The sequence below is a fragment of the Pteropus medius genome, unplaced genomic scaffold (assembly GCF_902729225.1).
Source record: "Pteropus medius unplaced genomic scaffold, Ma_sr-lr_union100, whole genome shotgun sequence".
Lineage (NCBI taxonomy): Eukaryota > Metazoa > Chordata > Mammalia > Chiroptera > Pteropodidae > Pteropus > Pteropus medius.
In genome coordinates this window covers 18,515,313-18,528,572 of record NW_024345601.1, presented here as the reverse complement: position 1 = coordinate 18,528,572, position 13,260 = coordinate 18,515,313, and positions in this window count along the sequence as shown.

Genomic DNA, 13,260 nt, shown 5'->3' with positions numbered 1-13,260 from the left:
CCTTCTAGTAGGAATAAAGGTCACTGTGGCATAACTGGGGGATGTGAATACAGGTTGCGACCCCATAAATGACAGGGTCAAAGGCTGAGCGGTACATCTTTGGAGCTATTTGTTGGGGAAATGAATAAACACAAAAATATCGATTGCTCAAGATATAGTAAGCAGCATGTGGTAGTGTTTTAATTAGGAGAGAATAGAGCTGAACAATTCAATGCACCAGACATTTATTAACCTCCTACTATATACATGGCATGATGTGAAAATAAGATGACGCATAACCATAGTAGAGTACAATAGGATATACTATAAGCCAATGCACTGAATCTGATTTTTTCCTGTTATTAAAGTGGTTTCTTTCTTGCTCTAATTTTTGTAAAAGTAAAGGCAAATTCTACATCTGTGCAAAGGAGATATAGCAGAGAGCTCTCAGGAAAGATTGAGCCACTTAATAAATTTGCAGCTCGTTTCACCTTGTCATAGTCTTCCTCTTTGTACTATAGTATCTGTGGCCTCTATCACATATTATGCTTCTCTTATTTTCTTTATACTCGTATCCAATTCAGATTTGTTTTTTGGCTCTTATGCAACCTACACAAATGGAATTCTCCTTGGACTCTTCTGGTTCAAACATAAATTGAAAAACGGTAACTTTGGCAATGGCCCGTTGGACACATTTCAGTGTATGCATATGTCAATGAACTGAGTCAAAGAGGCCAACTTGTTTTTACTGACACCCTAAAGACAAAAGCACTTCAGGGTTATGAAAAAGGCCTACTGAGAAAGGATTGTATGGAAAAAAATGACAATGAAATTTTACTATTTTCAGGAAACAAAAAAATTAAAAATTTTAGACAAACATAGAATGCTAAAAAATAAAAATGAAAAAGTGGGAGGAGGGGCTTTGTGTCTTTTAGGGAAAAGCCCAAAATACTGAGTTTAATTCTACTAGGAGAATTAACGGGGAGGAGAAATATGTTCTTAGGAATTTCTCACAAAGGAATGAATGGCGCATCCACTCTTCCCTGCCTCCAACCTGCTTCCTTGGCTGGAGACCAAGATTATTACCTCATCTAACTGGCACTGGGAGGTCCCCTACATACTTGACCCAACCAATAACTTATGCTGAGACTGGTGCCCTGAAAAGACCCCAATAGCATGGGAGAGTGGCATAGGGCTTTGGGTGATAAACCTGTCTAAACCATGGCTTTGCAGTGTGCTTAAGTTACATGGGATTTCTTGGAAAGATAGTAGAGGGGGTGAAAGGAAGATATCTATGCTTTGCCGTTGCCTCTTTTTCTAGGACCTTATCCTTGCTCTCTTCCTATCTATTCCCATCATGACAAAACAAACAAACAAACAAATAAACAACAATCAACAAAAAACAAACAACTTGATGTACACACAGGTACTTCTCTTTCCTTGTATACTCAGAGATACTGTATGCAAATCTGGTGACTCTGCATGTGAATGTGAGGGCTTCAAAACTTCTCACATTTAAAATAGGTGAGGCTCTTTACCACTCACTGCACATTTTTCCTTAAACTGACACACAGTGCTCTTCCCTCATTCTCTGCATCAAAAACATAAGCTGTATGTGGCCTTACGCTTTCTCTTCCTTATTTGAACACATTGCCCAGGCATTTTCTGAGTCACACAGCTCCATAGGCAAAAGCAAGTAGAAACTTTTTGGGAAAAGTAACGTGAACTGAAGAAGACTCTGGAAGACCTAGAAGAGCTATTTGACTCAGGAAATTTTGGACTTCCAGCCTCCAGAACTGTGACCAAATAAATTTCTGCTGTTTAAGCCACTAATTTGTGTGTTTTGTCATGATAGCACAAGCTGACAAATACAAACACAGATTCTACTGTCATCCTCACTGCTGCTGTGGATTGGATTTCACATGATGAAAAATAAACTTTTTTTTTTTTTTTTTTTTTGTCAAGCCACTGAGATTATGCAACTAGGTTTATTTTTTTATGCAACTAGCAACTAGCAACTAGTGTTTATTTTTCTAACTAAAAGACCGAGCAGAGCTAATCAAGTTTGTGATATCCCTTTTCTCAAAGTGTATAGGCTGGAACTTATGCAAACCACCTCAGTGCAAAAGATTTCTTGGGGTCAGCTCTACAGATTATTAGAAAGAAAGAAAGCACCTCTTTATTCATTCTTTTTTTTTGTTTACGGTGTACAAAATGGTAATTTAATATATATATACACACACATTGTGAAATGATTACCACGATCAAGTTAATTAACATATCCATTAACTCACATAGTTTTTTTTTTTGTTTTTTATTTTTGTATGTGTGTGTATGTTTTTGGTGGTGAGAACGCTTAAGATCTACTCTCTGGGCAAATTTCAAGTATATGACACAGTATAATTAACTACAGTCACCATGTTTACATTAGATTCACAAGAACTTTCATTTTATAACTGAAACATGTTTGATCAACATCTCCCCATATCCCCACCCCCTGACAAATACCATTTTATTCTCTGGTTCTATGAGTTTGACTTTTTTAGATTTCACTTGTAAGGGAGGTCATACAATGTTTATCTTTCTGAGTCTGGCTTACTTCACTTAGCATAAAATTCTCTGGGTTCATTCATATTGTCACAAATGGCAGGATTTCCTTCTTTTATAAGGCTGAATAACATTCTATTGTTGTGTGTTGGGGGCAGAATGCAAACACACACAGCCCCCACTTTCTTTAGTTATTGACAGACAGTAAAGTTTTTTTATGATCTTGGCTATTGTGAATAATGCTGCAGTGAACATGGAAGTACAGATGTCTCTTCAAGATACTAATTTCATTTCCTTTAGGTATATATGCACAGAAATGGGATTGCTGGATTATATAGTAATTTGTTTTCCTACTGAAAAAATGACTAAAATGAGAGAGCTTAGAAGCATAAGTCACTTCCAGAGGTTGCCCTAAAAGAGTATGTCCAGAAGTCTTAACTTTGAGAAGAGTTAAAAAAGCAATGCCACTTTTTCTTCCTTCATTTCATCACCCAGGGCCAACCTACTTCTCAAAGGTAAGAACAAAAACAGGAAATTACTGTCTATCATCCTACCAGACTATCTAAGTGAATTAAAATAATTATTAAGTTTTAGTCAGCTAATGCACTACCTTAGCTTGGATTATAAACATCTGTTTACTCCCACAGTGCCTCGAAAAAATAGGTGCACGGTAATTTTTTTTTTAATAAACACATTTTATTTGCCCTTTCTGAGCTCAACAGAGGAGTAACCAAGCAAACAGATTTAAGCACATTTTGAGGGAAGCAACATGTTGTGTGGCCCTGGGGCTAGAAAATGTTGGGTTCAGTTCCTGATTCTTCCATTTACTAGCCATGTAACCCTTGGCAATTCACTCAGCTTCTTTGATCTTCGTTTTTGTCTCCTATAAAATGATATTAATAATAAACAATGTCTGTAAAATGAAGTTTAAGAGCCTATGTGCCTTCTAGTAATGGTCCAAGCATTTGTCCCATGGCCTCAATTCATGTAGTTGATGGTTTTATCTCTGGAGCGGCCAAGGAGTAATTCCAGAAACAGAAATCCTTAAAAATACCTTTCTGGAAGGGTAGATCCAAAACTGGTCTCCCAAAGGGAAACTATGGAATGTTTCTCTCTCAGTATATAGTTTGATAAAGTCATGAGGTATCAAGATGAAATTCTATAAAACAGAAGGCTGTTAATACATATCATCATTTTATTGAGAACATAAAGAAATGACTAATAATATCATATATATTTAGAAGCTGCTTCAATATAGTTTTTGTTAAATATTTAATTAGTGTTTGTATAGTTTATCTAAAATCTGCATCTAAAAGAAGCAAAGTGTTATTCTTGGTCTACAGCCAGACTGTTGCCGACAAGATTGTTTTGAGAGGAATTTCATAGAATAAGAGACCCTGACTAAACTACCATAAATACAGTTGGAATGTCGTTGTTGCTTTTGTTAGAAGTGCTGATTTCTCACTTATAAAGTTTATATTCAATATGGTATTAATACACAGCATTCACCAAACCATCTGAAGAATCGATGGCCTATGTTATGATAAATATAACCCCAACCCCACCCCCCCACTCCCCCCACCCCGCACCTGCATTAGTTTCTTTAAGTTGCTGTAATAAAGTGCTGCAAATTCTACGTGGCTTAAAACACCAGAATTTTGTTCTCTCACAGTTGTGGTCAGAAATCCAAAATTAAGACCTTGGCGGGGTCGCACTCCCTCCAGAGGCTCTAGAGGAGAATCCTTCCTTGCCTCTTCCAGTTTCTGGTGGTTCCATGGCAGCATAACTTCAGTCTTTGCCTCATCTTCCCATGGCCTTCTCCTCTCTCTCTGTGCCCTTCCCTCTTCTTTTAAGAACACCAGTCATTGGATTTATGGCCCACTCTAAATCCAGGATGATTTCATCTCAAGATCCTTTTTACATCCTAATTACATCCACAAAGACTATTTTTGAATAAGGTCACATTCTGATGTTCATGGTGCACATGTATTTTGAGGGACAGTATTCAACGCCCCCATACCTTCCTTTTTAACTAATTTCTATTTGATTAATGTGCCTAAGGTTTATTTAGTGACAGTAACATCTACCATTAATTACTGAGTTTCTCATTAGAAAAGGAAATATAGCCATCGGCACCCAACAGAAACTGTGGGCCAATAGAAATTCTACCTCATTATCCCTGTTAGAAAAAAAAAATGAGACATGGTGATATGAAATATGCTTTGTGGGTTTACGTTTTTCTGTTGTTTCTATATATTTCAATCTACTTTGAGCTTTCTTCATCTTATTTTTAAATTTTAACTTAAATTAATGTTTTATTGGCTTCAATTTGCCATTATTATTTTTTCACACCAACTGGTTTGTGTTTGTGCGTGTGTCTAAATCTTTTTCCTAAGGAGGAAAAATATTAAAATTTGAAAATTATGTCAACAAAAATGACTTTAATAAATGTCTGTATGTATCCAGGCATAGAACCGAGTGATAAGAACAATGATGAGTAAAAGCTATCCCTGCTCTCAAGTGCTCATAGACTACAAAGGAGCTTGCAACCTTAAAGCAAAACAAACACAAACCATGGAGAATGTTTCACTCTACAAAGGTCTTTCTTTTTCACCAGTTGTGAAGGATCTGGGGGTAATTGGAATTTTATGGAAGCAAATACAAGGAGATCATTGTTGCCGGATCTGTGAGTCACCATGACTGCCCAGCACCAGGGGAGACAAGGGTCCACTCTCAGAGCAGACTCTGGCCACGAAGAGCCTTTGTCCATCCTTTTATACCTAAACTGTCTTCAAATTAAATTTCTCCCCTTTGTAAATCTGCACTTTTGGAGAGAAATCTCCCCAACTGGGGGGCATGTCTATGTAAAAGAAACAAGATTTTTAATAATTTTGCATATATTCTTTCCTTTTTGTCACCTATCAGTAAATATAGTTTCTGTCTTCTTTGGCCCTTCAAAGTCAGTGCTTTGCCTGCCTGCAAATGCCTCATGGTGTTAGATTGTTCTCATCAACCACAGTACTCACTTCTCTTGCATTATCTGATCTTCTATGATTCTCCATATAAATGGACACTGCAGAAGAGAAAGCTGCTTTCTCTCTCAGCAGAACTTGGCTGGACCAGTTTTTTTTTCTTGTTTTGTGAGATGGATCTCAACATGTAAGATCTCAGCTGCATCACATTTGTCTTTCCTATACCTTTAATTTCCTTTTACTCCTATTATTTTCTATTTAACTTCCTACGCTTCTTAATTTCATGGAAATGAAATGAGAAGAGAATGAACTTTAGCATGCTGGATCAGGTTTGTTTACCCTTATGCATTTGTTTTTGTGCCTTCCAAACACTGTTTTTTGGTCCCAGGAGCCCTGGACAGTAAGCTGTTATGCATTTACATTGATGACTTGTTCTTCCACGAAGCTAGTGCCAGAGTAAGTTCTATGACAGAGAATTAAAAGTAATTATGCCACTTTAAAAAATCTGTTTACAGTGTTAGCTGAGGACCATTGAGGATGCCTCTCATGACTCCTGTCCCCATTGCTGACTTTCCTCAGGGGATTAATAAAGTTCATTGAGACCATTTTCCCCCTATATCCCCATTTTCCTCCACACAAAACTATATATATATAACAGGACCAAGAATTTTACTCTCTCATGCATTAACTAGCAATTCACTGTAAGAGAGATACAGGGAAGGAGGGAACTACAACTCTTTGGTCAAACTTAGGTAGGGCCTATTTCCTCACAGACTATGAGAAATTGAATATGTGTATTATCAAAAAAAAAACAAAAAACAAAAACAATTGGAATCATCCAGCAATATGAGTGGTAGGTGGGGTGGGATTCTCTGTCTTATTCCCTTTTTCTTTTTAACATAGAACTATTTTGACTCTCATCTGCCTGGCCCATCATATTTGGTAGAGTATCGTCAGACAAGACAAATGACAATGGGATATTTCCTCTAGGGCTTAGGTATCTGTCAAAAAGAGAGAAATTATCATTTCAGAATCCAGCCTTTGAAGGTAGACAAACCAGAGTTTCACTTTTAATCCCAGTCTTTTCTAGCTATGAGATCTTCAGCCAGTTTGTGAAAACGTTGAAGCTTTGGTTTTGTCACCTATAAAGTATGAATAATCATTTACCAACAATTACCAAGTCACTATAGGTATAGTTGGCATGCTAAAAAGGGTAACTGCTTAAAACTCAATAATAAGAAAACACCTTGATTTAAAAATACACCAAAGACCTTAACACACACCCCACCTACAAAGATATACAGACAGAAAATAAGCATATGGAAAGATGCTGTACATTATATGTCATAAGGAGAAATGCAAATTAAAATGAGATACCACTATACACCTATTAGAATGACAAAAACCTGGCACACTGACAACACCAAATGCTGGTGAGGATGTGGAACAACAAAACCTCTCATTTATTGCTAGTGGAAATACAAAATGATACAGCCACTTTGGAAGACAGTTTGGTGGTTTCTGACAAAGCCAAAAATATTCTTACCATATCATCTAGCAATTGCATTCCTTGATATGTACCCAAAGGATTTGAAAATGAATGTCCACACAAAAACCTGCATATGGATATTATAGTATCTTATTTATAATTGCCAAAACTTGGAAGCAACAAAGATGTACAGTAGGTGAATAGATAAACAAACAAACAAACAAACAAAACAAAACAAAAAACTATAGCATATTCAAACAGTGGAAATTTATTTAGTACTAAAAAGCTATCAGCTCATGAAAACATGGAGGAACCTTAAATGTATATAACCAAATGAATTGTCAATATTAATAGATTACCTTATTGTACAAGTCCAACTAAATGATATTCTGGAAAAGGCAAAACTGTGGAGACAGTAAAAAGATCAGCTGTTAGCCAGGAGTGATATGAATACGCAGGGAAGTGAGGATTTTAGGGCAGTGAAAATACTGTGTATGATACCATAATGATAGGTGCATGTCATTATGTATTTGTCCAAACCCATAGAAGGTACAACACCATTACTGAATTCTAATAGAAGCTATGGACTTTGGGTAATTTATGATGTGTCAGTGTAGGTTCATCAATTGTAGAAAATATACCACTCTGCGGGGAATGTTGGTAAGGGAAGAGGCTATGCATATATATATATGGGGGTATATGGGAAACCTCTGTACTTTCCTCTTTATTTTGCTGTGAATCTAAAACTGCTCTAAAAATAGACTTTTATTTAAAGTGTACTTGAAGAGAATTTTAAAGAGATAATTTAGGGTGAGGACAGATTTAAGGGAGCCCACCAAGAGTAGTGAGTCACCCAGGGACTAGCAGTAGTAAAAGCTATTATGACCCTCAGGCCTGTGGAGGCAGGGAAGGTAGCAGCTCTTGACAAAACACTAGACAATTTGTAAATAGAAGAGACTATTCAATAAAAAGCTATTATAGTAAGGAATGCTGCCACTGACAAATCACTGCCTGACAGGTAGGGGTGAAACATACACCCCTAAAGCTCTTTCCTTTCGCCTTCCAATCTCCTAGTGGTGTCATCCATTGGCTACACTTAACAAAGTAAGAGGACAAAGGGAAACTGGGGTCAAAGAGGTCAGGTTTCTGGACACAAATTTGAGTCAAAGAAAGATGAAGAGTGGATATGGAGGGGCAAATGGAGAATTCTCCCCATGTTAGATGCTTGTCATTTACCCAGTATCCCTTCTTTTGAGTAACCACAACTCACTCAATAAAAAACTCTGATGAGGAAGAGGTGGAAACATCATGGAGTGAGAGATGTCCCCAGGGCTCTCCCCATGAAACAACAATAAGCTGAACTTCTAAAACTCAACAAAAAAACACCCACACTGCACACCAGCATGTCTAAGCATGGGATCTCCGCATAAGAGCTACCACAGATCAGAACCCCCCGGTGTCAGGCGGTGGACTGAGAGAAATAAAGAAGCAGCTTCTCGCACCTGCTGGAGCTCCCTGTAGGAGGAGAGGAAGTGGGGGGGAGGTGTGGCGAGTTCCCTGAACTTCCCTTCCTGGGAGAATTGTGAGTTCCATGCAACTAGCTGCAGGGCTCAGTCATTAGGTTAGAAAGCAGAGAAGCAGGATGGCAAAAAAAACAAGTTGATTTTTACCTGTTGTGGTTGCAAAACCCAGGCTGAGCCACAGCCCCCAAACCCTAACCCAGAGTGCCCTTCCCTGCATACACTCCAAAACCCATCACTGCGGAGCCCCAGGGGAATCTGAGCAAATGCTAACACAACTGTTGCTAACGCTGACAGGGACTGAAACAGGGTAGTGAGAGTGATTAAATATCTATCAGAAAAGAAAAAGGCATTTTTAAGGCTTTTTATAAAGCAGGGATCCAAGAGACTTAGATGCCACCTACTTGAAACCAAAAGAAAAGCTCCTTCTTTGCAGCAGGCTAAAGAGATACCTTTAAATAATAAATCTTCTTTCTGGAAAAAAAGCAGAATACATTTCCATTAATGCCCAGGTGGAGAAATAGTCCACTAAATACCGTTAACAACCAAGGTGACAAGGTATCTCAGAAAGAAATAGAAAAATCTCCAGAAAATAAGCTTACAGACATAGAAATATGCAACTTAAATGACAGAGAGTTAAGGATGGTACTTCTGAAAAAACTCAGTGAGATATAAAAAAAGTCATATTTCAGGAATTGAAACAATTTCAGGAATTGAAAAAACACCTAGATGAGCAGAGCAAGGAGATTGAAACCCTCAAAAGAACCAGATAGAACTTCTGGAGATAAAAAACACATTGCAAGAGTTGAAAAATGAAATAGCAAGCTTGGGAAATAGAATTGACCAAATGGAGGAAAGGATCAGTGATACTGAAGACAGAAATCTAGAAATAAATCAGAAGAAAGAAGAGAGAAACCGAAGAATGAAAAATAATGAAAGAGAAATAGAAGAACTAGCTGATACTATCAGGAGAAGAAACATAAGAATAATGGGCATTTTTGAAAATGAGGAAAAGATTTAGGGACTAGAAAGCATTTTCAGACAAATAGTTGATGAGAATTTCCCAAATCTAAGAAATGAGCTGGAGCTTGGAATTCAAGAAGTTAACAGAACACTCAATTATCTCAACCCCAAAAGAAACACAAATACATGGAGATTACACAACATGCTACTGAAGAATAACTGGGTAAGAGAAGAAATAAAAAGAGCCATCAAGAGATACATAGAAATGAATGATAATTATAGTACAACATATCAAAACTTTTGGGACACAGCAAAAAGCAGTCATAAGAGGAAAATTCATATCATTACAGGCCTAACTCCAAAAACAAGAATGAGCCCAAATAAACAACCTAACGCTTCATCTTAAAAAACTTGAAAAAGAAGAACAAATGAAGCCTTAAGTCAGCAGAAGGGAAGAAATAATAAAAATTAGAGCAAAAATGAATGAAGTTGAAAACAAACGAAAAAAATAACAGAAAAAATAAATGCAACAAAGAGCTGGTTCTTTGAGAAGGTTAATAAAATTGATAATCCCCTGGCTAGACTCACTAAAGAAAAAAGAGAAAAGACACAAATAAACAAAATCAAGGATGAAAGTGGGGAAATTATGACTGACATTGCAGAAATACAAAGGATCATACAAGAATACTATGAAAAAGCATATAACACCAAATTTAATAACCTAGAAGAAATGGACCAGTACTTAGAAAAATACAGTCTTCCTAGACTGATTCAAGAAGAACTGGAAAATCAGCATAGACCAATCAGCAGTATGGAAATAGAAACAATTATCAAAAACCTACCAAAAAGTAAAAGTCCAGGACCAGATGGCTTCACCAGTGAATTCTACCAAACGTTTATAGAAGATTTAATACCTATTCTCCTCAAACTCTTTCAAAAATTTGAAGAAGAGGCAATACTTCTCAACTCACTTTATAGGGGCAATATTACCATGATACCAAAACTTGATAAAGATAACACACACACAAAACTACAGACCAATATCTCTCATGAACACAGATGCAAAAATCCTAAATAAGATACTAGCAAACTTAATACAGCAACATATTAAAAAGATTATACACCACAATCAAGTGAGCTTCTTCCCAGGGGCGCACGAATGGTTCAATATATGCAAATCGATTAATGTGATACACCACATAAATTAAAAAATAAGAATCAAAAGATTATATCAATAGATGCAGAAAAAGCCTTTGACAAGATACAGCATCCATTTATGATCAAAACACTTGATAAAATCGGTACAGAAGGAAAGTACCTTAACATAATAAAGGCCATGTGACAAACCCTCAGCCAACATTATACTTAATGGTGAAAAACTACAACCCTTCCCTTTAAGATCAGGAACAAGGCAAGGCTGTCCACTGTCACCACTGTTATTCAACATAACATTGCAGGTCCTAGCAAGTGCAATCAGGCAAGAGAAATATATAAAAAAAATCTAAATAGGAAACGAAGAAGTCAAATTGTCACTATTCATGGATGACATGATTCTCTATATAGAAAAACCTAAAGACTCTCCAAGAACACTACTAGAAACAATAAGCAAATACAGTAAAATGTGGATACAAAATCAACGTTCGAAAATCCATAGCGTTCCTATACTCTAATAATGAAGTGTCAGAAAAAGATATGGAAAAAATAATTCCTTTCGCAATTGCAACAAAAAGAATAAAATACCTAGGAATAAATTTAACGAAACATGTGAATGACCAATTTAATGAAAACTACAAGACCCTATTAAAAGAAATCGAAGAAGATACAAAAAAATGGAAAGATATTTTGTGTTCTTGGATTGGAAGACTCAACATAGTTAAAATGAACATATTACCTAAAACATTATATAGATTTAATGCAATTCCTATCAGAATCCCATTGATATTTTCTAAAGAAATAGAACAAAAAAATCATCAGATTTGTATGGAAGCACAAAAGACTCCAAATTTCCAAAGCCATCCTGAGAAAACAGAATGACGCTGGAGGCATCACTCTACCCAACTTCAAATTATACTACAAAGCAACAGTAATCAAAACGGCATGGAATTTGCTGCAAAACAGACACATGGACCAGTGGAACAGAATCGAGAGTCCAGAAGTAAACCCATATTTATATGGGCAAATAATTTTTGACAATAAAGCCAAAAACATACAGTGGAGAAAAGAAAGCTTCTTCAATAAATGGTGCTGGGAATACTGGAAAGCTACCTGAAAACAATAAACTAGACTGTTGTCTATCACCATACACCAAAATTAACTCAAAACGAATTAAGAACTTGAATATAAGACCTGAAACAATAAAATGTATTGAAGAAAACATAGGAACTAAACTCAAGACCTTGGACTTAAAGAGAGTTTTATGAATTTGACTTCAAAGGCAAGGGATGTAAAAGCTAAAATAAATGAATGGAACTACATCAAACTAAAAAGCTTCTGCTCAGCAAAAGAAATTGTCAACAAGATAAAGAGACAACCATCTGAATGGGAAAATATATTTGCAAGCAACGCCTCCGATAAGGGCCTACTATCCAAAATATACAAAGAACTCATACAACTTAATAACAACAAAAAAGCAAATAATCCAATCAAAAAATGGGCAGAGGACTTGAACAGACACTTCTCCCTAGAAGACATACAAATGGCCAAGAAATATTTGAAAAGATGCTCAACATCGCTAGCTATTAGGGAAATGCAAATCAGAACCACGATGAGATACCATCTCATACCTGTTAGAATAGCTACAATCAAGAGGATAAGTAATAACAAATGCTGGAGAGGATGCAGAGAAAAAGGAACCCTCATACATTGCTGGTGGGACTGCAAATTGGTACAGCCACTATGGAAAACAGTATGGAGTTTCCTCAAAAAACTAAGACTTGATCTATCATATGATCCAGCAATCCCTCTACTGGGTATTTACCCCAAAGATTTGAAAACCCATATCCGAAAAGATGTTTGCACACCGATGTTTATAGCAGCATTATTCACAGAGGCCAGGACATGGAAACAATAGAAGTGTCCTACGATAGATGATTGGCTAAAGAAGCTGTGGTACATATATACAATGGAATGTTGAATGTTACTCAGCCATAAGAAGAGATGAAATACTACCATTTATGACAACCTGGATAGACCTCGAGATAATCATGCTAAGCGAAATAAGCCAGATAGAAAAAATTGAAAATCACATAATGTCACTTATATGTGGAATATAAACCTGAAAGCAACAAATGAATAGGACAAACAGAGACTCATGGACATGGACTATAGTCAGTGGTTGCCAGAGGGTAGGGGGTGGGAGAGGAGGTTGGAGGTAGACAGGGTAAAAGGAGTCAAATAAAGCGGCGGAAGGGAAGGGTGAAATGGGTAAAAGGAATCAAATATATGGTAGCTGAAGGAAACTGGATTTTGAGTGGTAACCACACAATAGAATCTACAGATGTCAAATTATAATGTACACCTGAAAATTATATAATTGTATTAACTGGTGTTACCCCAATAAAGTTATTTAAAAAATAACCTGATAACACACACATACACAAAAATAAACTCTGATGAAGCTGGAATAATAACACTCTACTCGCATGACCGGGACCACTCAGAGAATTTTATTCCTCTGAACTCCAGTAAATAAATCAGGCTCGACCTTGAGATTTAATACAGGGTCCCTGGAAAAGAATTTTTTTGCCTTTGGATGATGAACCTCAAGGATAGAGACTTATGCTAAACAATA